Source organism: Lithobates pipiens, unplaced genomic scaffold (assembly GCF_037356315.1).
Source record: "Lithobates pipiens isolate NorthernLeopardFrog02 unplaced genomic scaffold, aLitPip1_a1.2 Scaffold_1, whole genome shotgun sequence".
NCBI lineage: Eukaryota > Metazoa > Chordata > Amphibia > Anura > Ranidae > Lithobates > Lithobates pipiens.
Window position 1 is genome coordinate 227,835,403 of NW_027507685.1, and position 13,006 is coordinate 227,848,408.

A 13,006-nucleotide genomic window follows, 5' to 3' on the forward strand; every position below is an offset into this window, starting at 1 on the left:
TATAAAGCATTTTAAAGTAAACTCCTCAGAAAGTGTACCTGTAAGTGGCTTTTAATTTGTTTATTAGAGGAAAATGTTACATTATACTGCACAATAAGATTTTTTTTTAATGCTTTTGAGCATATTTGTGGAAAGTGGAGAGACTTTACCCTGTACCTGGTATCTGATGCTGGAATGAAAAAAAAAAAGTGTGCTGCTGATACATTTGGAGGAATCCAGAGGAGACAAAAAGCCCTATTAAAGATAATGCACACAGTGACCTATTTACTGTATAGGTTAATGTCCATAGGTAAGTGGATGGATGGAGCACAAAGGGTGTATATTGTATAAGAATCATGCAGGCACAAAGCGGAAGATTTTGGCACTTTGTTATGAACGTTAAAATAATGGATTTTACACATTAACTTATATGAAGATAATTTTGTGGACTTTTTTTTGGTATAGCATGGAGCACATATACAATTATTTCAAGAAAATTTGACTATGTATTTCAGTTTTAATATATGTTTATTTCAATAAATTAGTTGAAGATGGATATTTTAGTCAAAATTTGATGATATTTGCGCTGTACTTTTGAAGATGTAGCACCCTGGGATTTAGTCGGGGATGCTCCCCACAAATTTACTAATCAAGAGTAGTTATTCTGGTTGATTGCTAGAGATCTATTGATTTCTCTCTAAGTTTGGCCTTGTTGCACTTCTCTTCTCTTCTACCACTAGGTGGCCGGGTACATGGTGGCACTAGATAGGGTATCTCCGTCAATGCGCAAGGGTTTTCTTGAATCCCTTGGACTGCTGGGCGATCCTATATATTCGGGTGATCAGTGCCACCAGGACGGCATTCTGGGTGCATGTGTGTCGTGTGCCCCAGGCTGCTAGGCCAGAAAATGGGCCTATCCCAGGGGCATCTGACTGCTAGGCTGTGTGAGGGCCTATCCAGATGTAAGAGAGCCGCGTAGGGTTGGGATTGCAGCTTGCAGTCCAACCAGAAGTGACGATTCTGTCGGCCGGAGAGCCTGTCAGTGGTCAGAGGTAGAAGGGAAGCTGTCCCCACAAAGGGACCAACCACCTTTACCAGAAACCACAGTGAGTAACTAAAGCAAGTACCGAAACCACTGGTGGAGAATGGGGAAACTTCAAGCGGTAATCAAGTCAGGGACCCAAACCGCAGAGGAGACACTTACAGAGCAGTCTTGTGAGTCAAGCCAGGGACTGAGCCGGTTAGCAGCGGTGCAGCTGGAGAAGTATCTGGAGTGCCAAGTTAGGGACACAGCAAGGAAGCGTAGGGGACGCTTGAGGGAGATGCCACCGCAAATCTTGGAGGAGCTCAAGGGATTCAGTGTCAGCAGGTCTAGTTATGTTTGCGTTAGGAACTGTTAAAGACTGGTGCCATAGGAGACAGCATTCCTGCATGTGCAGATGTGGTGCCTTGCTGGGGCCTTTCCCTGCACTGCTGTCCTCCTATTGAAGTCTCATGCCGTGTACACACGATTGGAATTTCGGGCAGCAAAAGACTGAGAGCTTTTCATTGGAAAATGCGACCGTGTGTATGCTCCATCAGAGTTTAGCTGGCCGAATTCCCACCAGAAAAATTTTGAGAGCATGTTCTCAATTTTTCCCGAGCAAAAAACTTTCTATTGGAAATTCCGATCGTGTGTATGCAATTCCGATGCGCAAAAACTCGCGCATGCTCAGATTCAACTACGAGATGGAAGCTATTGGCTACTGGGTATTGAACTTCCTTTTTCTAGTCCCGTCGTACGTGTTGTACGTCACTGCGTTCTTGAGGGTCGGAATTTGGTGTGACCATGTGTATGCAACACAGCTTGAGCAAAATGCCATTGGGAAAACAGTCAGAGCTTTTTCCGACCAAAATTTAGGTCATGTGTACGTGGCATCAGAGTCTTCCAATTGAATCCACAACTACTTAAGGGTGTCCTGGCCCTAACCCTCTTTCCCCTCAAAAATATAAAAAGGACTGTTGAGAGAAATAAAACCTCTTTTACATCCAAGAAATGTCTGGCGCCCAATAACTTTGTCCACCTTGCACCCACGATGCCTCACGACCCACCACATACAGAAGGATGTCAGCTATCTTTGGTCTGGAAAGTTCTCATTAGACTGGTCAAGGCCAGAGACCTTGCTACAAATGTGTATAATTTTCAGATATATGTGGGAACACATAATGATGTGTAGCACTAACACCCAAAGGAGCTGCTGATATTTTCTGGGCTTACCAATTACCTCCTACAGCTTGTACTTGTTGTCCTTGTCTAGGGGTTCCAGGGGAGGGCAGCCTTAGGCCTGGGGAGCAAGTACAGTCAAGTGGCCCATTGAACCACCGAATCAACTCACCATCCATGCCCACCTGGTTTTATAACGGATGATTATAACGGGGGAGGGTGTTAAAGTGGTTGTAAACCCTTACAAACCACTTTGACCTACAGGTAAGCCTAGATTAAGGCTTACCTGTAGATCCAAGAAATATCTCCTAAACCTACACAATTTAGGAGATATTTACCTGAAGACAGCCACCGCTGTCTACGGCGCGCAGGCACACTGGGCAAGCCGCAGATCGCGGCAATATGACACGAGTGACGGCTCGCGCGTGAGTGATGTCATCACTGCTCCAGCGAGTCACAGCGCCGGAGCAGCGAGACCCACCAAGAAGATGGACGCTCGGAACTACAGGGGACAGCGGTGACATCGCTGGCTCCTGTGTCAGGTAAGTGACACATAATGGACTATTATGCGATGCGATGCATAGTAGTCCATTATGCTTTACCTTTGCAGGGAATCAAAGAGGAAGTAAACCCATCAGGCTTTACTTCCACTTTAAGTCCGCTGGTGGGGGGGTGTTAGAAAAAAAAAAACACACTGCCAAAATTTTAAATGGTCATGATGACTAACTTTTCCCATTCTGTGAAGGTTATTACAGATACCTTATTCCAGGCTGGGGAGCGTTGATTGAGAGCACTGGAGACGCCAGGTCCTTGCCACTCTTCGGGGGTGAGGGTGATGAAGCAGGTCTCGTCTCCTCTGCAGACTGCAGCTAGCCACTCCTCCCAGCAGGTCACATCGACGTGACATTCTTGGCACCGGGCGTCCCCTCCCCTGACGTGCCACACACACTTGACCTGCCTCTGAGACCCCTGCTTTAGCGCAGCTGAACTACAACTCCCACAATGCAGCGCAGGCTGGGCTGCAGCATTGAGCCAGCCAATCGTCGGCGGCGGCCAGAGTTAAGAGAACTGTGTGACCCAGGCCACCCGTCACAGCATAAAAAAAAAAAAAAAAGAAATGAACAAGCAGCCAGCGGCCGTTTTAAAGATAATGTAGGCACCGGCCTGGGGGGAAATTTCCACCCTGCCCCCCCGGCCCAGCCCCGCCCCTGAGGGGTTCCCAGGGTTGATTACCCAGTAACTGTAGAGACTGACACTTACATTTTTTGTTAGAATTTTTATTTTGCATAAAACGATTGAACAAACTCAGTCTCTAAGTTGGGAATAGAGGGTATCAGGGTAAAGTTTAGCTCAGGTGCTCGGAACTGCTTACTTCAATAAAAGTCTCTCTCTCTATGTACACGATCCAGAGAACAGCCGCTCGCAACTGAATTCTTTAACTGTTGGATAAATCCTCAAGTTTTGGGTTTAACAGCCAACAGGCAAATTCTAGCTTTTCAAAGTCTTTCATACAGACTTGGTTAGAAACGTGGTTACAACTGGAAGGGTAGGAACTTTTCTTACTGTACCAGAATATTTCAGCCGGCCCGGAGACACTGTAAGAATTGTGGATTCAATCAATGTCCATGGCAGCTCCGCTTCCAGGCTCTTACCGAGCAGCCCTGGTCACGTCTAGAGTTGCTGGGCCTCTCCAAACACGAGACTTCTCCGGAACACCTTAGAATCCTCCTTCCGGTTACTGTGCCTCGAACTAGCCAGTTCCGAGGCTCGGAAACAGATGGATCCACATCCCAGGCCATGAGGGCCCCCGGGGGCTGGTCAGGAGGACCAGGACCATGGAGTCGGCAACAACTTCTGGACCGGAACCCAGAACCATGTGACTTCAGCACCTTAAGTACCCTTTCCTGGATTATGCAGTGAGACAAATGCGGCCACTGATTGGCTCCAAGATAAAATTGGTACCCAATGCGTCCAACCAGACTGTGTTCTAAAGCCTCCCATAGGTGTACAACCCCACCTATGACCAGGCAGAACTTCTATACAGCCCAGCCAAACTCATGCCAAAGTACAATTTAGCACAATTGACCCCAAAAGTCACTACAGTTTTGAGCAAAAAATAGGATTTTTATAACAGCTTACCTGTAAAATCCTTTTCTTTTGAGGTACATCGTGGGACACAGAGACTCAGTAATTACTGGTGGGTTATAGGGTATCACTAGGTGATTGGACACTGGCACACCCTAGACAGGAAGTTCAATCACCCATATAACCCCTCCCCCTACTGGAGGTACCTCAGTTTTGTAGCAAAACAATATAAGTGTATTAGAAGAAGGGAGGGACCTCTGTGTCCCTTGATGTACCTCAAAAGAAAAGGATTTTACAGGTAAGCTGTTATAAAAATCCTATTTTCTTTCTCACACATCACGGGACACAGAGACTCAGTAATTACTGGTGGGATGTCGAGAGCAATGCTATCTGAGGGGAGGGGAACCACAGGGGAAGGCAGAACAATATCTTGGTTTAGATGAAAACCTGAGACCACCAGGGGCGGGCTGGGCCGGGGGGGGCAGGGTGGAAATTTCCCCCCAGGCCGGCGCCTACATTATGTTTAAAACGGCCGCTGGCTGTTTGTTCATTTCTTTTCTTTTTCTTTTTTTTTTTTACGCTGTGATGGGCAGCCGGGACCCGGTGTAATAATCCCCTTCTCTCTGTGGTCATGTCACGCCGTTCTGATCAGTCCCGGCAGCGGCTGTCACTCACAGCCGAGCAGAGTGAAGCCACCTCCCCCTCCTCCATGCACAGCACTGTGTAGACATAAAGGAGGAGGGGGAGGCGGCTTCAATCTGCTCGGCTGTGAGTGACAGCCGCTGCCGGGACTGATCAGAACGGCGCGACGTGAGTCACGCGATCACTGAGCCGACAGATGTCACTCCACTCGGGTGCTGCTCGCACCTCCCCCCTGCAATGCCACTGCCTTGGGCTCGAGGTACATTATGGGTCCTTAGGGGAGTCTGTGCACTGTAGGGGGGGTCCTGCACTGTAGGGGGGTCCTGCACTGTAGGAGGGGTCCTGTACTGTAGGGGGTCCTGCACTGTAGGGGGAGGGGTCTGTACTGTAGGGGAAGATTCGGCACTGTAGGTGAGGATTCTGCACTGTAGGGGAGTCTGTACTGTAGGGGGGGTCTGCGCTGTAGGGTGGAGGGGTCTGTACTGTAGGAAGGTGTGCACTGTAGGGGAGGATTCTGTACTGTAGGAGGGTCTGCACTGTAGGGGGGGGTCTGTACTGTAGGAGGGTCTGCACTGTAGGGGGGGTCTGTACTGTAGGAGGGTCTGCACTGTAGGGGAGGATTCTGTACTGTAGGGGGGTCTACACTGTAGATGGGGGTCTGTATGGTAGGGAGGGGGGTCTGCACTGTAGGGGGTCTGTGTAACATGCAGGGGGTCCAGAGCTTTGAGGGGCTGTGTAATGTAAAGGGGTGCAGGGTGCTGTGTAATGTAAAGGGGTCCAGAGGTACAAGGGCTGTGTAATGTAAAGGGGTCCATAGGTTCAGGGTTCTGTGTAATGTAAAGGGGTCCAGAGGTTCAGGGTTCTGTGTAATGTAAAGGGGTCAGGAGGTTCAGGGTGCTGTGTTATGTAAAGGGGTCCAGAGGTACAAGAGCTGTGTAATGTAAAGGGGTCCAGAGGTGCAGGCTGCTGTGTAATGTAAAGGGGTCCAGAGGTGCAGGCTGCTGTGTAATGTAAAGGGGTCCAGAGGTGCAGGCTGCTGTGTAATGTAAAGAGGTCCTTAGGTGCAAGGTCCTGTGTAATGTAAAGGGGTCCAGAGGTGCAGGGTGCTGTGTAATGTAAAGAGGTCCTTAGGCGCAAGGTCCTGTGTAATGTAAAGGGGTCCAGAGGTGCAGGGTGCTGTGTAATGTAAAGGGGTCCAGTGATGCAGGGTGCTGTTTAATTTAAAGGGGTCCAGAGGTGCAGTTGTGGAGAGGGGGGGTACACAGTAATGACAAATAGATATTGAAGGATGCAGAGGTATGCAGGGGACACAGTGGGTGTTTTTACATTTTATGGTGGGGGGTGCCAGATATAGGATCCGCCCCGGGTGCCAAATGCTCTAGGTACGCCCCTGGTGGGAGCACAGCAGACTACAACTCCTACCTCCCAGGAGTCTCAGAGGCAGGCCAGGTGTGTGGCACGTCAGGGGAGGGGATGCCCGGCGTCAAGAACGTCACGCCGCACGTGACCTGCTGGGCTTATGGGGAGCAGTGGCTAGCTGCAGTCTGCAGAGAAGATGAGACCTGCTTCAGGATCATCACCCCCCCCCCCCGAAGAGTGGCAAGGACCTGGCTCAGTGTCTCCAGTCCTCATTGAATCAATGCTCCCCAGCCTGAAGTAAGGCATCTGTGATAACCTTCACAAAATGGAATAGAATGGGAAAATTCGCTTCAGTTGTAAATTTAATTTATAATGCATAGTCTTCATGACAATTTAAAATGTTGGCAGTGGCAGCGTGTGCCGTTTTTTTTTTTTTTTCTAGCACCTCCCCCCACCAGTGGACTTAACACCCTCCCCCCCACCAGCGGACTTAACACCCTCCCCCCCACCAGCGGACTTAACACCCTCCCCCACCAGCGGACTTGACACCCTCCCCCCACCAGCGGACTTGACACCCTCCCCCCCACCAGCGGACTTGACACCCTCCCCCCCACCAGCGGACTTGACACCCTCCCCCCCACCAGCGGACTTGACACCCTCCCCCCCACCAGAGGACTTGACACCCTCCCCCCCACCAGAGGACTTGACACCCTCCCCCAACCAGCGGACTTGATACCCTCCACCCCACCAGAGGACTTGACACCCTCCCCCCCACCAGAGGACTTGACACCCTCCCCCCCACCAGAGGACTTGACACCCTCCCCCCCACCAGAGGACTTGACACCCTCCCCCCCACCAGCGGACTTATCTAACACCCTCCACCCCACCAGCGGTTTTATCTAACAACCTCCCCCCCAACCAGCGGACTTATCTAACACCCTCCCCCCACCAGCGGACTTATCTAACATGCTCCCCCCACCCACCAGTGGACTTATCTAACACCCTCCCCCCACCCACCAGTGGACTTATTTAACAACCTCCCCCCACCCACCAGTGGACTTATCTAACACCCTCCCCACCAGCGGACTTATCTAACACCCCCCCAACCAGTGGACTCACCTAGCTGATTAAGTGGTTCAATGGGCCACTTGACTGGACTTGCCCCCCAGGCCTAAGGCTGCCAGCCCTCCCGTGGAGACCACCTTCGGTAGAAAACGAGGATGAGGGCCTAACACCACTCTATCCTTGTGCATTATCAGATACAGCTCTTTACAAGAGGGCCGCTAATTCTGATACTCTTCTGGCAGAAGAAATGGCCACCAGAAAAATACATTTCCTTGTCAACAGAACTAAGGGATTCTGGTGTATCGGTTCAAAAGGCTGCTTCTGTAAAGCTGACGGAACCAAATTCAAATCCCAGGGGTTCAGAGGCACCCTAACTGGAGGATTAAGGCACGTTACCCCTTGTATAAAGCTTCGGACCAAAGAATGTTTAATAGACATGTGCAGAGTAAAATATTTCGTTTCGGAATTTCGTTTTCGTCTGAAAACGTAATTTATTTAGTTACTCCCAAAATTCGTTTTTATTTATTTAGTTTTTCGTTCAAAAATTGCATTCGTCCGAAAATCCACATGAATTACGGTCGAATCTGTCTTTGAAGGCTTATGGTGTCTGTCGAATGTATAAAGAAGATTCAACGGAGCTAGTATATAGCATACTTTAGAACCCTATTAAAGTCTATGGGACTCCAACGTTCAAAATCTAAAGTGCTAATTTTAAAGGCTAATTTGCAAGTTACTGTCCTAAAAAGTGTTTGGGGACCCGGGTCCTGCCCCAGGGGACATGTATCAATGCAAAAAAAAGTTTTAAAAACGGCCGTTTTTTCGGGAGCAGTGATTTTAATAATGATTAAAGTGAAACAATAAAAGTGTAATATTCCTTTAAATTTCGTAGGGGGGGGGGTTGTCTATAGTATGCCTGTGAAGGGGCTCATGTTTCTGGTGCTTAGAACTGTCCCTGCACAAAGTGTCATTTATGCAGGAAAAAAGTCCTTTAAAGTCACTCGCAGCTATTATGAATTGTCGGCTCCCGTAATACAGAGAACACTCATTGAAAGTCATTGATAAAAAATAAATAAATAAATAAAAAAAAGCGTGGGGGTCCCCCAAATTCAATTACCAGGCCCTTCAGGTCTGGTATGGATATTAAGGGGAACCCTGCCTCAAATTTAAGAAAAAATTTGACGTGGGGTTCCCCCTAAATATCCATAACCAGACCCTTCAGGTCTGGTATGGATATTAAGGGGAACCCCGCGTCAAATGTAAAAAAAAATTGACGTGGGGTTCCCCCTAAAAATCCATACCCGACCCTTTATCCGAGCACGCAACCTGGCAGGCCGCAGGAAAAGAGGGGGGGATGAGAGAGCGGCCCCCCCTCCCTCCTGAACCGTACCAGGCCACATGCCCTCAACATTGGGAGGATGCTTTGGGGGTCTGTGACCCCTCAAAGCACCTTGTCCCCATGTTGATGAGAACAAGGGCCTCATCCCCACAACCGTGGCCGGTGGTTGTGGAGGTCTGCGGGCGGGGGCTTATCAGAATCTGGAAGCCCCCTTTAACAAGACCCCCCCCTGTTTGAAATGGTAAGGGGGTACAAAAGTACCCCTACCATTTCACAAAGAAAGTGTAAAAAATGGTTAAATAAAACAAACACACTTTTGAAAAATTCCTTTATTAAAAATAAAAAAATAAAAAAAAGATTCCAGCAGCGGTAATCCACTCTTGCTATCCAGCGACGGACGGTCATCTCTCCAGCGATGGCGCATCTCATCCAGCGCAGCGAACACATCCTTCTTCTGTCTCCGTGGAGGAGACACTGCAGGCATTCCGGCGGCTGACGTTTCTTATGTACGGAGGGCGGGGCCATCCGTCACCTGACCCCGCCCCCCTCTGACGCAAGGGGAAACCCGGGGTTTCCCGTGACGTATGGGTGACCCCGCCCCCCTCTGATGTAACGGAAACCTGCCTGTGTTACATCAGAGGGGTGCGGGGTCACCCATACGTCACAGGGAACCCCGGGTTTCCCCTTGCGTCAGAGGGGGGTGGGGTCAGGTGACGGATGGCCCCGCCCTCCGTATATAAGAAACGTCAGCCGCCAGAATGCCTGCAGTGTCTCCTCCACGGAGACAGAAGAAGGATGTGTTCGCTGCGCTGGATGAGATGAGCCATCGCTGGAGAGATGACCGTCCGTCGCTGGATAGCAAGAGTGGATTACCGCCGCTGGAATCTTTTTTTTTTTTTAATAAAGGAATTTTTCAAAAGTGTATTTGTTTTATTTAACCATTTTTTACACTTTCTTTGTGAAATGGTAGGGGTACTTTTGTACCCCCTTACCATTTCAAACAGGGGGGGGCCAGGATCTGGGGGTCCCCTTGTTAAAGGGGGCTTCCAGATTCTGATAAGCCCCCCGCCCGCAGACCTCCACAACCACCGGTCACGGTTGTGGGGATGAGGCCCTTGTCCTCATCAACATGGGGACAATGTGCTTTGAGGGGTCACAGACCCCCAAAGCATCCTCTCAATGTTGAGGGCATGTGGCCTGGTACGGTTCAGGAGGGAGGGGGGGCCGCTCTCTCGTCCCCCCTCTTTTCCTGCGGCCTGCCAGGTTGCGTGCTCGGATAAAGGGTCTGGTATGGATTTTTAGGGGGAACCCCACGTCAATTTTTTTTAAATTTGACGCGGGGTTCCCCTTAATATCCATACCAGACCTGAAGGGTCTGGTTATGGATATTTAGGGGGAACTCCACGTCAAATTTTTTCTTAAATTTGAGGCAGGGTTCCCCTGAATATCCATACCAGACCTGAAGGGCCTGGTAATTGAATTTGGGGGACCCCCACGCTTTTTTATTTATTTATTTATTTTTTTATCAATGACTTTCAATGAGTGTTCTCTGTATTACGAGAGCCGACAATTCATAATAGCTGCGAGTGATTTTAAAGGACTTTTTTTCCTGCATAAATGACACTTTGTGCAGGGACAGTTCTAAGCACCAGAAACATGAGCCCCTTCACAGGCAAACTATAGACACCCCCCAGCTACAAAATTTAAAGGAATATTACACTTTTATTGTTTCACTTTAATCATTATTAAAATAACTGCTCCCGAAAAAACGTCCGTTTTTAAAACTTTTTTTTGCATTGATACATGTCCCCTGGGGCAGGACCCGGGTCCCCAAACACTTTTTAGGACAGTAACTTGCAGAATCTTTTCTCTCTGTCAAATCTTTTTTCTCTGTCGAATATTTTCTCTATATAATCTTGGACTAATAGAGGTAAGGTTAGGCACATTCGACCACAGGTTCTATAGACAGATTGTTATTGTCAGAGTCATGTCGAATCTCCTATTCTATATTGAACTGTTGTAACAATGAAAACGAAAATAAAGCATTTATTTATGTCGGATCTTTCGTTTTTCGGATTTTGTGCTTTCGTTATCGTTTGTCAAAACGAAAACGAAAATAGCTGAAATTCGGACGAAAATGCATTCAGACGAAAACGAATGCACATGTCTAATGTTTAAGCAAGTGGACGTTGAAACAGAACCGATTAGGCCGAGACTTGGCCCTTGATGGTACTCAAGGCCAGTTTCATCTCTAACCCATTTTGCAGAAATTCGAGGATTCTGCCTATGATTTTCTGGGGTGCCAACCCCTGGATTCACGCCAAGAGACATATGCTTTCCAGACTCTATGATAAATCATTCAGGAAGCTGGCTTTCTTGCATTAATCAAGGTAGATATCACACGGCCCGAAAGCCCACGATTCTTCAGAATGTGGGTTTCAATAGCCAAACCGTTAAATTTAGCGTTTGTAAGGTAGGATGAAATACCGGTCTCTGGGATAGCAGGTCTGGATGGGACGGTAGGGTCCAAGGAGAGCCTACCACCATCTTCACTATTTCTGCATACCAAGCTCTTCTGGGCCATGCTGGGCCCACCAGAATCACCAACTTCTTTTCCTGCCTGATCCTGTAAAGCAGTCTTGGCAGTAGCAGAATAGGAGGGAACGCATAAATCAGAGAGAACTGATGCCATGGAGTAACCAACGCATCTGTCCCGCATTCAAGAGGATCCCTCATTCTTGACACAAAGTTTTCGACCTATTGTTGACCAGACCCAAATACTCTAGTCTTCTTACTGGTTTTAAAGAAGACTTCTCTAATTTGAGGACCCAACCTAGACATTCCAGGTAGTTGATTATGGTGACCAAATTTTGGTCTAGGCAGGCTACCGACCGGTCTATCAAGAGCAAGTCGTCTAGGTATGCTATTATCGTTATAACTTGGGCCCTTAATATGGCCAGAGGAGGGGCCAAGATCTTTGTAAACACCCGAGGTTCAGTAGCTAGCCCAAAAGGCAGAGCTACGAACTGAAAGTGGCGTTTTTCTACTTCGAAACACAGGAACTTTTGATGAACAGGAAAATTAGGTACATGCAGGTACACATCCTTGATGTCTATTGATGCCAGAAGTTCTCCTTGTAGGGTGGAGACTACCGATCGGATCGATTCCATGTGAAAGGACCGTATCTCTAGGAATCGGTTTAGATTTTTGAGATCTAGAATGGGTCTGACATCCCCGTTTTGACTTCGGTACCGTGAAAAGGTTTGAATAAAACCCCATTCCCTGCTCTTGCATGGGAACTACCATGATAACTTTTTGCGACAATAGTCGCTCCAACGCTAGGAGAGACTTCTTTTTCTCTGGGTACATTTGATCTGAGGAAATGAGGAGACGGGAATTCTCAGAATTCTAGTTTGTAACCTAGAGTTATTGTGGAGACCACACATTTTTCCCGATATCCCTCCTGCCAAAGCCCTGAGAACTTTAGTAGTCTTCCCCCCACTTGAGCGAGCGGGGGCACCCCTTCATAAAGAGGTCTTAGCCTTTTGTCTTGTAGATCCTCTCCCCAGGACTTCTTTTGTCCCTGGGGTTGACTCTTGAGTTTTAACCTTAGAGCCTGACGGAGGAGGCCGTCGTGACTGCCTGGAGGCTGATGGCCCTAGAGAAAGCGCCCGTTTAAAGGAGGAACGTTTACTCCTTTTCTTGATTGGTAAAAAGGTGCTTTTCCAACTAGAGATCCTTTGGATATAATTGTCCAAGTCCTTTGCAAACATGAGTTTATTACATGGTGATTCGGCTGACCAATTTTTCAGCCACAAGATTCTATGCATGTGTACCAATCCAAGCGTAAGACGAGAGGTCTGAAGGATAGAATCTCTGATAGCATCAACAGCAAAACACAGAGCCGCTGGAAGGTTAGCTAACCCCCGGGCTTGCTGTTCAGGTAAAGCTTTAAGCACCTGTTTAACATGGTCTCTCAAATATTGGCAGACTCCAATTGCTGCCACTGCAGGTTGAGATACTGAAACCGCCAAGGAGAAAACATTTTTTAATAGGAATTCCATTTTCTTATCAGTTGGAGCCCTAAGCATCTGAGCGTTGTCAACAAGACAAGTCAGGCTTTTGTTTACGGAGGAAATGGTGGTGTCAATTTCTGGTATACCCCACATTTTAGTAAATTTTTCCTCCATAGGATAAAGTGTAGAAACTTTTTAAGAGGAAAAAAATGTTTATCTGGGTGATCCCACTCAGAATAGATAAGCCTTTCCAGCAAACCATGAACAGGAAAAGCATGTGCAGTTTGAGGAGGTTTCAGTGAACCCAGAGAAGAAGTGGGT